Below are 13,820 nucleotides of genomic sequence, written 5' to 3' on the forward strand. Positions count from 1 at the left end.
TGATATGTTATGTAGTCCGTTTAAACAAATCGTGGTTCAGTCACCAGTTTAAGTTTGAGAGTGCAACAATCCATGGCATTGTCCAATTATGTTCAAATAAATGTTAATCATTTGTTCTTAATTGCTTGCCTGGGTAAATAAAGGTTAAATAAAAATATGTCCATATTTTACAAGTCTAAACATTTCATAATGTTCATTCATTAATTTGATTTTGTTTCGTACATGGGGGTACAGTTAATCTTTGCACAATATCACCAACATCTATTTTTTTTTTTTTCTTTTTTTTAACATGATACATCCATCGCCGAAAAGGAGCCGGATGAAGAAAACTTATGTTTCCTGCCCCCTTCCAAATTTCATATTTATTTTAACATAATGGTCAGCTCAAGTGCACCTTACAGCTTCATACCATATAATAATAATAATAATAATAATGTTGCCAAACAAAAACTCAACAAACTTACCTGAGACTCCCTGTCTCTGGCAGTCTGTTCCTGCCTATCTGTCCCCAGCTCTGCTGTCTGTGTACCATTTCTTGCCTGCTCTGCTTAATGAATAGAATAGAATAGAATAGAATATATCTTTATTGTCATTGTTACAGTTGTTACAACGAAATAAAAAAATGCAACCCTAGGTGCTAGTAAAATAAGAATAAAAACAGTCCTAAACACAGTGTTAAATATAAAAACAGGGTGGGGCGTAAATAACATTAATAAAACAGGGGGGTATAGAATATAAAATATATATAATTGCACTATCTCTTAATGTTGTGTGTGCGTGGGGGGGGGGGGGGGTAATGACATCATTATGAAACATTTCCATTAGCATTAACCTCTTTCGTATGAACATTTTTCAACTAGTCTTTGAGATATTAGGCTACTAGGGTTCTTACTTTCTGTTTTGGTGTACTGAAAAAGGCTCTGATGTCTGTGTTTTGAATTTTTTCTGCCATGTTCTACCTGGCTGGCTGGCTACACACAGTGTGCAGGTTATTTACAGTAGGAGATGGGCTTCTATCACATTATCTTCTATCATTCTATAATGGACTTCGATATACCAGGTAGGTACAGTAGCTAGTCAAACACACAAACAAACACTGGTTGAAATTACTAGTGATGAAATATGACACGTATCATGTAATTTTATAAGCGGAGACATTCTCCCATCACTACACTATATAAAGCTGGTTTTACGTCTCTCTCTCAGACAAGAGGACCACTCACAGATCAGTGACCTGCAGGCTGACCCCTGGTACATGGTACCGTTCCTCTCACACAAGCACACACACACGAACCCACACACACACATCCACACCCTCAAAGCACATACACACACCTACACACACACACATACCCTGGTACTGACTGGCATTAGATAAGGCCGGATCACATAAATTACCGGGATGTCACAAGCCGGTGAAATACGACTGGGTCATTCAGTGGTCACGAAGACCAGTCTCCATTAAATCACAGATCGTTATCTTAGACCCACACACGCACCTACTTACACGTTAACGTGCGATACATGCACTCATGCACGCCGGACATACAGGCTGCCCAATACACAAGACACACAACGTGCACTGAGGAGAGATACCACATACACACTGAACTATGGGATCGCTAATAAAGATCACCCCCAGAGCCAAGGGGGGACTTCACTTCACTTCACTTCACTTGACTTCACTTCGACTTTTTCTGCTTTGACTTGGACTGGACACAGACTGGAACGGAGGAGACATGCTGGACTGAGACAATGACTTGACTTTTATAATTTCCTTTAATATACTCAACCGGCCGGTTGTAACAATCTAGATTTCAAATTGTACCTTGCTATATTCACCTTGTATAAATACTTTGCTTATTCACTTTTATATTACATTGCTTGTTAAACTTTTTATAATAAATACCTTCAAAAGTGTTTCATCTCTTATATCTTTAAGTATCTTTTACAACTTTCATGTTTGAGTCTAAAACGTGACAATTTGGCGTTCCTGGTGGGCATTCAATCAGACTTACCGACCTAGCTATTTACGGACGATATTGACTGGAAGACATCCACTCAGACAGAGGATCCACTTTCAAAGGTAAGCAGATAAGCCTGTTACGCAAAAGTCGAAATCTGCATAGTTAAAACAGCCGTTATGAGTGGATGCATTCTCAATTATTGTCTTGTAAATAGGTGGCTAAAAATAAAAGTAAACCCCATTGAATTGTGTTGTTGAAATGGATATTTGCAAGGTGCAATTTATAACTAGAACTTTTTTATTTTTTTCCTACTCACCACTCTATTTTTTTTTCTTTTTTTTTTTTCTCTCTGCACTAGGCTAGAACCAACCCATTTATTTAAGTTAAGGGTAATCAGTTATTGAGTATAGACATAAAGTGGATTGCAGGTCTGAAATGCGGGAGAATTACGCCCATATTACGATTAAAGGAGCGATCGGCCTTTTCTTAGTCCTGGGATAGTGTCTCATTTGCATCAGTCGACTGCAATCCAAGTCTTCAAGATAAGCTTAGTCAAATTGTTTAGGTTGGAGCAATGAGGGTTTGATTGGGTGTGGTTGTGCTCGATGAAAAGCAGTGTGTTTTATATTCTGTCCTTTTTTCCCCCCTCTGCTGTTGTTGTTTGTGTTGAATGGTAAGTCCTTCTCTGAAAGGCAATAAGTACTGTCATAGGTTAGAATGACCCATTTTATTTAAGTTAGGGTTGTTTGTTTAAGTTAGAGCCACAGTGTACAGGGGCTTGAGTATGGCCGGAGTGGTTGAGTAGACAAACCATGGGATTGTGTAGGGCTGAAGTGCGCGGGAATTACGAACAGTTTACGATTAATGGTTGATCAGCTTTAATTTGTCCTGATTTAGTCTCTTAGTTGCGTCAGCCAGCTGCAATCCTGGCCTGCAAGATAAGCCATAGTCGATTGAAAAAGTTATGAGATACGAGGAACCCATGAATGTGGTTAGCGTATGAGTTATGTTATACCGATATTTTATTCCCGTATTTTAATGTTGAATATTGTATTGTACAGGCTTCTTAAAATTCTGTGTGTTGAGTAGTAGAGAATGGTATATTGTATTGAAATTAGTGTACTGGTGGTAGGGGGGCCATGTCCTGCTCTGCGAGGAGGGGTACTGGTTCAGCGGACTTTTGAACCTTCGCAGCGGCCGCGCGAGGGAGCAGGTCTGTGGAACCAGAAACGATTGAACCCTCTTCGCATTGCAGTTTCAGACTATGCATTGACGATTAGATGGATGTATCTAGTTCATTATCGATAGGCGGGTGTTATGTTATATTATATTATTATGTTATGCTATAGGAGGCGTGGGTACCTGACTTCTCGTCGCGACCACGGCCATGCGCACTGCTGGGCAGTGCTGGCCCACCAGCCACCACGGACGCGCGACTCGTGGGCTGGAAGCAATCGTTTTAATTTTGGTTGGATACAGAGGCGTGCACCACGCGCATATTCACAGGAATATTATACACTCGATATCTGCGTTATTACCACACTTATAGATGCTGTTGAACCAGCAATCTTTATTTTTGTAATACGAGTTGACCGTATTGCGGGGTACAGCCGCGCTGATCATCATTCTATGATACATTCTGACATTCTAATTGAATATATGATAGCGGGTTGTATATGCAAAATGGACAATGGAACACTGGAACTGGAAATCTTTGAAGGCACATATGGACTATGCATTTACAGCTATTCGCTTTCAATGCAAACCCGCGAGTGTCTGAGGGCGTTTTCTGCTCCCATCCGCTGCGTCCTAAATCAGGGTTTTCACGTATTGCATATGCATGAATAAACGTATTATTGATAAACGCAAAGCACAAAGACCATAGAGTATGATATTCCTAGTGGGACGATACAGATATAATTTTCATCGTTCATTCGTTTGGCTCTGACAAACGTAACCTTCCATGGAATAAAATATATACCAAAGACATGAACATTGCTTTAATTCCGGGCTTATATATAGTTACACGCACGGTGTGCGGACTGCGTGACATACATAGGGGGGAGAAGGACTTTCGTCTTGTTTGCATCGGGGTCCCCCGTTTTCAATTAGTCATAATCAACCAGTTGTTGTTGTTATTATTATTATTTCTTTGGTCCGAGGCGCGGGGACTGTTAGTGCCGCTTGCGGTACGTAACGTTGCGGGAGACGCACATAGTTCACACAGGACTGCGTTGATGGAGAGACGCACGTATTGGTGTATAGGGCAGGCATGCAACAGGGAGCCGCTGCGGGCTGTTCATTCGTTGTTTTCTTTTGCGCTCGGTTCAGCCGACATCCTCGTCTTCTTACCCGGCCAGGGGAAGAACGATATGCGCCGGGCGCGTTGTCAGGATGGGGGGTGTGTGACATTGACAAGCGGTCACTGCACTAATCGTAGAACGTTATGTTACTGGGATTGGGATAAGCGGCTGCGATTATTATAAATTAAGAGGACCAGAGGTGTTTTGTGTTTTTTTTCATTTGATAAATAGGTGAAGTTTTGGTTTGTGCTTGCAGCGCCGCCACGCTCCGATGCGAGACAAAGCATGCGTTTCACTGTCTATATAACGGCGAATTAGTGAGCGACCGTGAATCATAATTTTAGTAATTTGACCCATTATTTGATTTTATTAGTCTTCCTGGGGTCCACCAGGAACAGTAATTATTATTGCAATTCTTTGTTTTTTGGAGACAGTACCAGACGCATATTGCATGATGATGATATCGGGTTGAATGAAATTACGTGCGTGCACGGTGGCGGAGGAACAGAAGTGGACAGGTGAATGAATGAGTGAATGGGAACTTTATTTGACGGATTACAGAAGGGGTACAATACGGTACGGCTCAATACGTACAATTGTTGGGGGGATGCAGACCTGTGAAAGGCGTTTGTCTTGTTTCCATCAGGGTCTCCCACATATTTTGTATGCTTTGTAATAACAGTATGGCCTGTGTTCTTTGTGTGGTTCTGCTAAAAAAGACACAATGTAAACCTTTCTTTGTTTACTTTCAATGAAACCATAAAGCAGCCCCCAGAAGACCGATACGATTTGATAAGGGACTTAAAAATGTCCAGCGCCTGTAATATTCGTTTTACATCATAACCATAAGATCTGTTTTGTGTCGTCACCCGAGTGAGGAGACGGGGTCTAGATAGAAGTAGATAGAAGGCGTGACTGGATATCTGAGCGATTGGTATGGATGTTTACAATCATAGTGAATATCGTCCTTGCATTGCTCCCAAATCATGGACAATCTAGTCAATATAATCATGGACATAGTATATAGGCCTATAGCCTCTGCGGTCACATTGATTGGTTAGCGCGTTTTATTGTTGGAAGTACATCTAACGCAATGAACCCATATTCCCCACGGGGACAGTACAGGTGTTATTATTCTTGACGAAAATTGTAATTTAGATTTGGCTATTATCCCTGTGATGGGAACTCAACGTGTATATACACTCGTAAAATCGAATGGTTGTTAGTCAACATCCAGCGGACGTTGCTGTTTTGGTGGAACTTGTTTTTAGTGGGTCTTAAGTGTCTCGGTATATATTTTCTTTGCAACTTTGATTCACTGATAAAAACGATTTAATCACGTCATCGCAACAGGACGCGAGCATGCGTGTATGGGGTTCAAGAATGTTGATATTTGTTCCACTTGCACGTATTCTAAGTGGCTCTGTCGTCAGATGTCTGGATTCTAAATGCGACTGTTGCCTTATGATGCCTCGTGAGGTGGAAAGACAGGAAGGGTTTGCCGTATAGGATAGGTATGTGAAAGTTGTATTTTAGTCATAAGTCTTCTGAGGACGGAAGTAATTACGGCAGTATGGTTTCTTTGTTGACAGATGTGAAGCTCGTCTGATTGCTGTCACTGTGGCGTGCTGTAGAAGGTCCTATAGTCATATGCGCGCGTGTGTGTTTACCGTTTGAATAATTAGGCATAATTCTAATGAGAAATTGATCCTTGTATATTACTTATTCATTAATTAATTTATATTAATGAATGTATTGTATGTTCGGTCTGTCTCTGATGCTGAAGGCAGGTCTGTCTTCTAAGAGCGGTTTTGATCTCCATATAAGACTGGATATGTTTATAGCAATAAGAAAAGAAAAAAAAAGAAAAAAAACACAGATCGGAGTTGCAAACAACTTTTAAAAAAAGCATAGAGGATAATGGGAACACATATTAGGCCTGTATACATTATGCACCCATACATATTATATACGTTAGGGGGTATTTTTAAAGTGAATCTACTATACAGCGGGGGTTTTGAGGCAGGTTATTCCAAGGGGGTTAATGCTCTACAACTAAAAGATCCCCTTAAGAGCGTTGGTTTTAGGACCTGGCAATTCGAGCTGCCCACTACTGGGACCTTGAGTGTAATACTCATGCACAGTTTTGCACAATCGGTTCATGTATGGGGACAGGGGTTTTACTGCTCAGGACCAATTTAAGCAGCAAGGCCAAGAGAGGCGGGCATGCATATACGGCTCACATTGGACCTTGGTCAGCGGCCCTTAGTACCAACCGTGCTGCCCAGTTCGGGGCAGCCTGGAGTTTACAGAGGTCACCGCTTCTATCTGACATGAGTACCTCTCCTGGGAATACCGATTGCTCTTCCCATTTTTAAGAAAAATAAAGACGATAATTTAAATACTGAGATTAAGACAGAGTGCTGTCCAGCTTCACTCCAAAGAGATTAGTACTTTCGACTTGTTGAACTGCAGAATTACACGAGTTTAAATGAATCTTTGGATACTTGCAGAGTCCTGGTTTCACCCCCCCCCCCCCCTCCCCACTCTCTCTCTCTCTCTCTCTCTCTCTTTCTTTTCCTCTCTCTCTCCCTTCTCAAACTCAGCACAGAGGACACAGCTGTCCCGGGTGGGAAGAGGAAGCTGAGACATTTTTAGCTAGCTGCTCCTGTTTTCTGGGAGAAGTTAAGAGTGGCTATGGAGATTCCCCTGGGCGTTCCGATGGCTCCTGGTAGCAGTGCCGAAGGGACTAATCGACGCCTGCACCCGTTGGCCGTACACCCCACGGCCCCACTGGGGGCTATAGGCCTTACGTCTAGGTCAGGCATTATAGCTCAGCTACAGTCAATGGGCGCGGAGAGATTTGTGTCAATATCAATCCGTGACCTAGCTTTCTTTAAAGAAGGAATGTTGCGAAATAGGGCAGGAGAAGGAAGAGTGATTTCGTTTCCCCCCCTCAATCCCCGTTAATCTATCTTGTGTTCCCTCTCTCTTAGGCCTAAGGGGGAGTGGGTGTAGACTGGATTTGGCTGAGATTGAGGGTAGAAAGGGAGGGAGCCGCCACTATTTCGTATTTGCCTAAATACGATACTAAGTGCATGTCTGTCTGTGGGTGCATGGTTCTGCGTTTATGATTCCAACTAAAACATTAACTAATTTTGTTTGTCATGGTTTATTGGGGGGTGCATGGGGTACATGTGTGTCCTGGAGTATGGGTGTGATGCGTATGCTTGGTTCGATTACTGCATGTTTCTATGATTATGGTGGGAGACTGGATGGTGTTGCGTGTTTCTTTTTCTCCCCTTTTCCTGCTCTCCTTTAGGGAGGCCGTGACCCATCAATCATGCTGGTGTATACCCCTGGTCTGTAAAATGCTGTATAACTCAGTAGAATACTGTATACTCATTAGAATATATATACTCGGTAGAATACTGTATACTCATTAGAATGTATATACTCATTGGAATACTGTATGCTCGGTAGACTACTGTATGCTCAATAGGTTAGACCAGCGTTGTGGACGCTGTTATTGTCTTGTCTTTTATAATGTTTTTTTTTTGTCCCACGATTTGTGTCGGGATAGATCAATCAATCAATCTACAAGCCCTGACGCACACGCTGATAATCTCGCTAGCACACGCCCTTACGCTGGCGCGCACGATCACGACACACACACACATACATACACACACGCACACACACGTTGTCTGTACGCACACACAACCTAATACGAACACAGGCACACACACACACACGCACTCTATACACACACGTACACTGGCACATGAACACACAGACTCTGATACACACCGTTTCGCTCTCTCTCCCTATTTGGTCCTTATTTTACGTTATTTTAATTTTTTGGGTGTGGATTTTGTATTTTTTCTTTTTACTCTTTTTGGGTTTTGAGTCTGGTTCATTTTAAGTTTGCCGTTTTATTGTAATCTCTGTCTGGATGTCGTTTTAATGTGTTGGATTGATTGGTAATGTTGGCGGGGAGGGCCGCTGTTCTATTCTTCTCTCTCTCTCTCTGTGACTCTGGGACGGGCAGCGGACTTGATCCCACACGGACCCAATACTCAGCCATGGATATCCTCAGTCAAGGGGGGACGGGCCATGGTGGGACGGGCCATGGTGACAGCTGGACCACACTGACAGCATGGAGGAGAGGAGGTGGAGTATGAGACATTGGGACTCTAAGTGGTGACGTTACATCCCCCGACGGCTCTGTGGTCGAGGTCCTGCTGGGCCTGGCGACCTGGGGTCATGGGCTGGCACGGAGCAGTGGTACAGAGGACCCCCCGCTGTGAAGCCATGGAGCGGTTTGGGCGAATACGGGTCTGTCTTTGTCGGATATGTTTGTGTCGCTGACCATAGTGCTCTTATCATCCTGAAGGGTGGTTGCTGCTGCACTTACCGAGGACAAGGACTCGGCCGTTGGGATGGACGCTCACTGAGGTTGACAGAGGACGTGTGCCGCTGCTACATCTCTCTGTATCCTCCTGGACAGGCGTCTGTATCCTCCTAGAAAGTCATCTCTCAGTATTCTACCAAGAGCCATGGCAGTCCCCACCACGGTGCTATCTCTCCTCCCCTCTTCTGCTCCTCCTCCCCCGTTTATCCCCCACTGACTGTGCAGGATGTGGGGCTGTCCGTGACTGTGCAGGAAGTGGAGCTGTCCAATGCCACGTATTACCAGGTCGTGATATCCAGATATGGGAGGAAGCTGTGACTGGTCTCTCCTCACCGGATGACACCGGGGGGGAGAAGCCTCATATTATAGGACTCTGTCTCCTACTCTCTCATCTCTCTGTCCCTCTCTTGACCGCACCAAATTCTCTCTCTCTCCTCTGGGCCCCCACATGTATGTGGTCACACTCCAAAAGTCCAACAAGGTGTCGCACTCCACAAGTCCAACAAGGTGTCACACTCCACAAGTCCAGCAAGGTGTCACGCTCCACAAGTCCAACGAGGTGTCACACTCCGCAAGCCCAACAAGGTTACGTATAGGTCTGATGTATTAGTGTTGGTCATCCCATACGCGCCGGAGAAGGAGCCTCATGTCATAGGCCTCTAGCCTTTTCTATCTCCTATTCTACTCTCTCTCTCATCTCTCTATACCGCACCAATTCATCTCTCTCCTCTGGGCCCCCCATTGTATGTGGTCACACTCCACAAGGTTGCGTACAAGTCTGATATGTAGAGCTGTGATCCGTCGCGGACGTCGGCCGGCGGTGAAGTTTCGTTTTTCTTTTGTATTTTTCTGTTTTTTAGGGGGCCTTTTGGCGCCCTACGCCCTGGTTTGGGTTAATACACTGTTATGTTTTGTTATACACTGTTATGTTTTGTTATACACTGTTATGTTTTATTATGCACTGTTTTGATATCCACTATTATGTTTTATTATACTCTGTTGTGTTTTGTTATACACTGTTGTGTTATTATTATGCACTGTTATGTTTTATTGTGCACTGTTATTGTACGCTGTTATGTTATGTTTGACAAACTCACAGTGAGTCGGATGTGCTGTGAGCTGCGCCAAGGGCCGTTACCATAATAGCGGGACTATGGGACGATGTGTGCCTTTTATCCTCCAGTTATGTCATGGTATTTAAGCATGTTATTATTCATGTGTTCTTTATTGGCCGTACATTCTGGGCCGTTTGTCTCGGGAGGTTTTTTGGCCACATGCAGGACTCTGTTTGATGAAAACAGTAGAGAGGTTGATGATTGTGCCATTTCTCTATTGACTCTTGTGGGTCGGCCGGTTGGGTGTATTTTTTATTATGTGGTTGTTTGTTGGTGATTTTGCTTGAGGTCCCCCTTCTATTTCATTTTCTCCCTACCTGTGGGTAGGGAGAGGGGGGACTGATGAAATATGACACGTATCATGTAATTTTATAAGCGGAGACATTCTCCCATCACTACACTATATAAAGCTGGTTTTACGTCTCTCTCTCAGACAAGAGGACCACTCACAGATCAGTGACCTGCAGGCTGACCCCTGGTACATGGTACCGTTCCTCTCACACAAGCACACACACACGAACCCACACACACACATCCACACCCTCAAAGCACATACACACACCTACACACACACACATACCCTGGTACTGACTGGCATTAGATAAGGCCGGATCACATAAATTACCGGGATGTCACAAGCCGGTGAAATACGACTGGGTCATTCAGTGGTCACGAAGACCAGTCTCCATTAAATCACAGATCGTTATCTTAGACCCACACACGCACCTACTTACACGTTAACGTGCGATACATGCACTCATGCACGCCGGACATACAGGCTGCCCAATACACAAGACACACAACGTGCACTGAGGAGAGATACCACATACACACTGAACTATGGGATCGCTAATAAAGATCACCCCCAGAGCCAAGGGGGGACTTCACTTCACTTCACTTCACTTGACTTCACTTCGACTTTTTCTGCTTTGACTTGGACTGGACACAGACTGGAACGGAGGAGACATGCTGGACTGAGACAATGACTTGACTTTTATAATTTCCTTTAATATACTCAACCGGCCGGTTGTAACAATCTAGATTTCAAATTGTACCTTGCTATATTCACCTTGTATAAATACTTTGCTTATTCACTTTTATATTACATTGCTTGTTAAACTTTTTATAATAAATACCTTCAAAAGTGTTTCATCTCTTATATCTTTAAGTATCTTTTACAACTTTCATGTTTGAGTCTAAAACGTGACACTAGCAGCTAGCAACGTCAGCTAACCACTAGCTAACATAAAGAGTGACCTGTAATTCAATGCAGCGAAAATGAAGAGAAGGTGATGATTATAAATGTGTTTTATTGTATTGAGTGGTAGAAGTAAAGACATGTCTAACATATCCTTTGTTTGAACAACTTACTGGAAAGGTCTGCCACCAATGACAGACTCGGACTGTAGCCTACCTGCGTGATTTTTTTCCGTAGCCGCAGTTTGCGGAGACACTCTCTGATTGGCCACTGACGTTTCTGGTCATGTGACATGTGCGCCCAATCGCGTGACGCCTGTGTCTTTGCCCATTTCCGCCTCGAACAGCATGCAAACTACCTAACGCCTAGTTTATCACTGGTTAAGCTTAGGCGACTCTTTCGAAGTTGGTTAAGGTTAGAGTTTGCAATCAGGGCTGGTGTTCTATCGCCCTGCTCTAAGACAAACTCTAACCGTAACCAACTTCGAAAGAGTGCCTAAGCTTAACCGGTGAAAGAAACAGGTGACACACGATTGGCCGCACATGTCACATGACCAGAAACGTCTGGCCAATCAGAGAGCGTCTCCGCAAACTGCGGCTACGAAAAGAAATCATGCAGCCTACTTGCATGCGCCACTGACTGCTGGGGCTGGGAGGCAGTTGATCAAACCATTGTGAGGGAAATGCGGGGGGGGTCGCAATATTTGGAAACTTAAAAACTCGCTATTTAGTGTCTATAATCGGCACAAGTTCTTTCATTGTGTATTAATAATTGTATTGAAATTACATAGTTATGTTTACAGTGATATATTGGGGGGGACATAGCCTATTTTTCTCAGAATGGGGGGGACATGTCCCCGTGGGATGTCCGCGCCTGGTGAGAGACATCATCTCTTTCTCAATACCACCAAAACCAATATTGTACCCATTCTGCAATCTGTTAAATAAAGTTTTCATTCATTCATCCAGTTGTTTTGTTTTTGTGGTTTTGGTTGAATGAATGAATACTTTGTTTAACAGATTGCAGAATGGGTACAATACAGTACGGCTCAATACACACAATTGTTAAGGGGATGCAGACCTGAGAAAGACGTTTGTCTTGTTTACATCAGGGTCCCCCATTTTCAATTCATAGTGACATTTATGACACTCAACATACATGACATTTATGGCATAGGGACATACAGGTATATAGTACTGTACCGTTACATTTGTGACATATACGATATGCAAATATACAGTACTGTTACCCATAGATCCTAACATACATGGGAGGATACTGTACGTCATTAGGAGGGGGTGGGTGGGAGGAAAAAATACATAGTGGGTGAAGCTCTCATCGAACATAAACACAAACGTGTCCTTGTTTACATCCGTGAATAGATTATTTTCAAGTTAAGACCTCAGCTTCAAGCTTTGGCGTGGAGCCGAATGTTATCCGGACTTCTGTTGGTGCAGATGTTATAGTCCTACCTGAGATGGCGCAGCTGGTGTGGAGGCAGGGGCCGAAAATAAATGCGAAATAGTAGTTTGCAGGCGGTTTTTGCAGAGCGCTGAGCATGTGCGACGCGACTGCTCTTTTTTTTTTGTTGCAGCGGGGCTTGTAATGGTCTTTGACTGGGACCAACCATCGCGCAAACAGTGGATTGTCAAGCCAGTTCTCGTTAAATTGGCACTTTCCCATATTAACGAGTGCAAATGCTAAACTAAACTAAACGTAACGTTAGCGTTATCGCTTCGCCTTGCTAACGTTAGCTAGACTCCGTTGTTGAAATGGTTCCCCGGCCAACACATTACACAAGGAGTTGTGTTGGTTCCGCCCCATTCCGGTCTGCGTGATTCTACAATGAAAAGTCAAACTTTATCTCCCGTTAACCGTTTTCCCCCAGATTTCATAATAAAACATAAGATGACATGGCATTTTATCTTTCCTTTCTATGGCATTTTTAAGACCTCTGAAAATGGATTTAAGACATTTTAAGACAAACTAAGGCCTTAATTATTGATAAACAAATTTAAGACCTTTTAAGACTTTTTAAGGATCCGCGGACACCCTGAGGACATATATAGAGGCTTCTCTCCACCAATCACATCACAGTATGGAGGGGAAAAGAATGAGAACTGTAGGCCAATTAGTTGACAAGCTTTTATTCAAAGCAGATTACATGAATGCAGGACTTAATTTGTGCCAGGACCTGCCAGATTGAGACCGGCACCTATTTGATCGGATCCGGCACATCCTCTGTCATAATCTTCTGTCAATACATTTAGTGGGGGGCGTGGCCAGGTAGCATAGGGTTTTGATTGAATTGATTGAAAACTTTATTAATCCACAAGGAAGCATACTAGGACCGTTACTGTTCCTAATTCATGCAAATGACATGTCGTCAGCTTGTGACTGCAACTTGTTCCTGTTCGCGTACGACTCAGCCCTGCTGGTCTCTGACAAGAACAAGTTACAGGTTGAAAAAAACCCTCAGCTCGGAACTCGGCAGAAACTGGCTCGCTGATAAACTATCATTACACCACCTGGGGAAAACAGAGTCCATTCTCTTCGGTTAAAATAACAAACTCAGCAAGACCGACTGCTTCTCAGTTACAGTGGGTGACAATATTGTCACAAGGAAAGATGAAATTACATACCTGGGTTCCATCCTAGAGGCAAATCTTTCCTGTGACAAAATGGCATCCAATGTAATCAAAAAAGTCAACCAAAGAACTAGATTCTTGTACCAGATCTCCTCTCTGGTAAACAAGAATACCCTGAAGACTCTGGCAGGAGCACTCATTCAAGGGTACTACGACTATGCTTGTTGCACCTCAT

Source organism: Notolepis coatsorum (assembly GCF_963971535.1).
Source record: "Notolepis coatsorum genome assembly, chromosome: 7".
NCBI classification, from domain to species: domain Eukaryota; kingdom Metazoa; phylum Chordata; class Actinopteri; order Aulopiformes; family Paralepididae; genus Notolepis; species Notolepis coatsorum.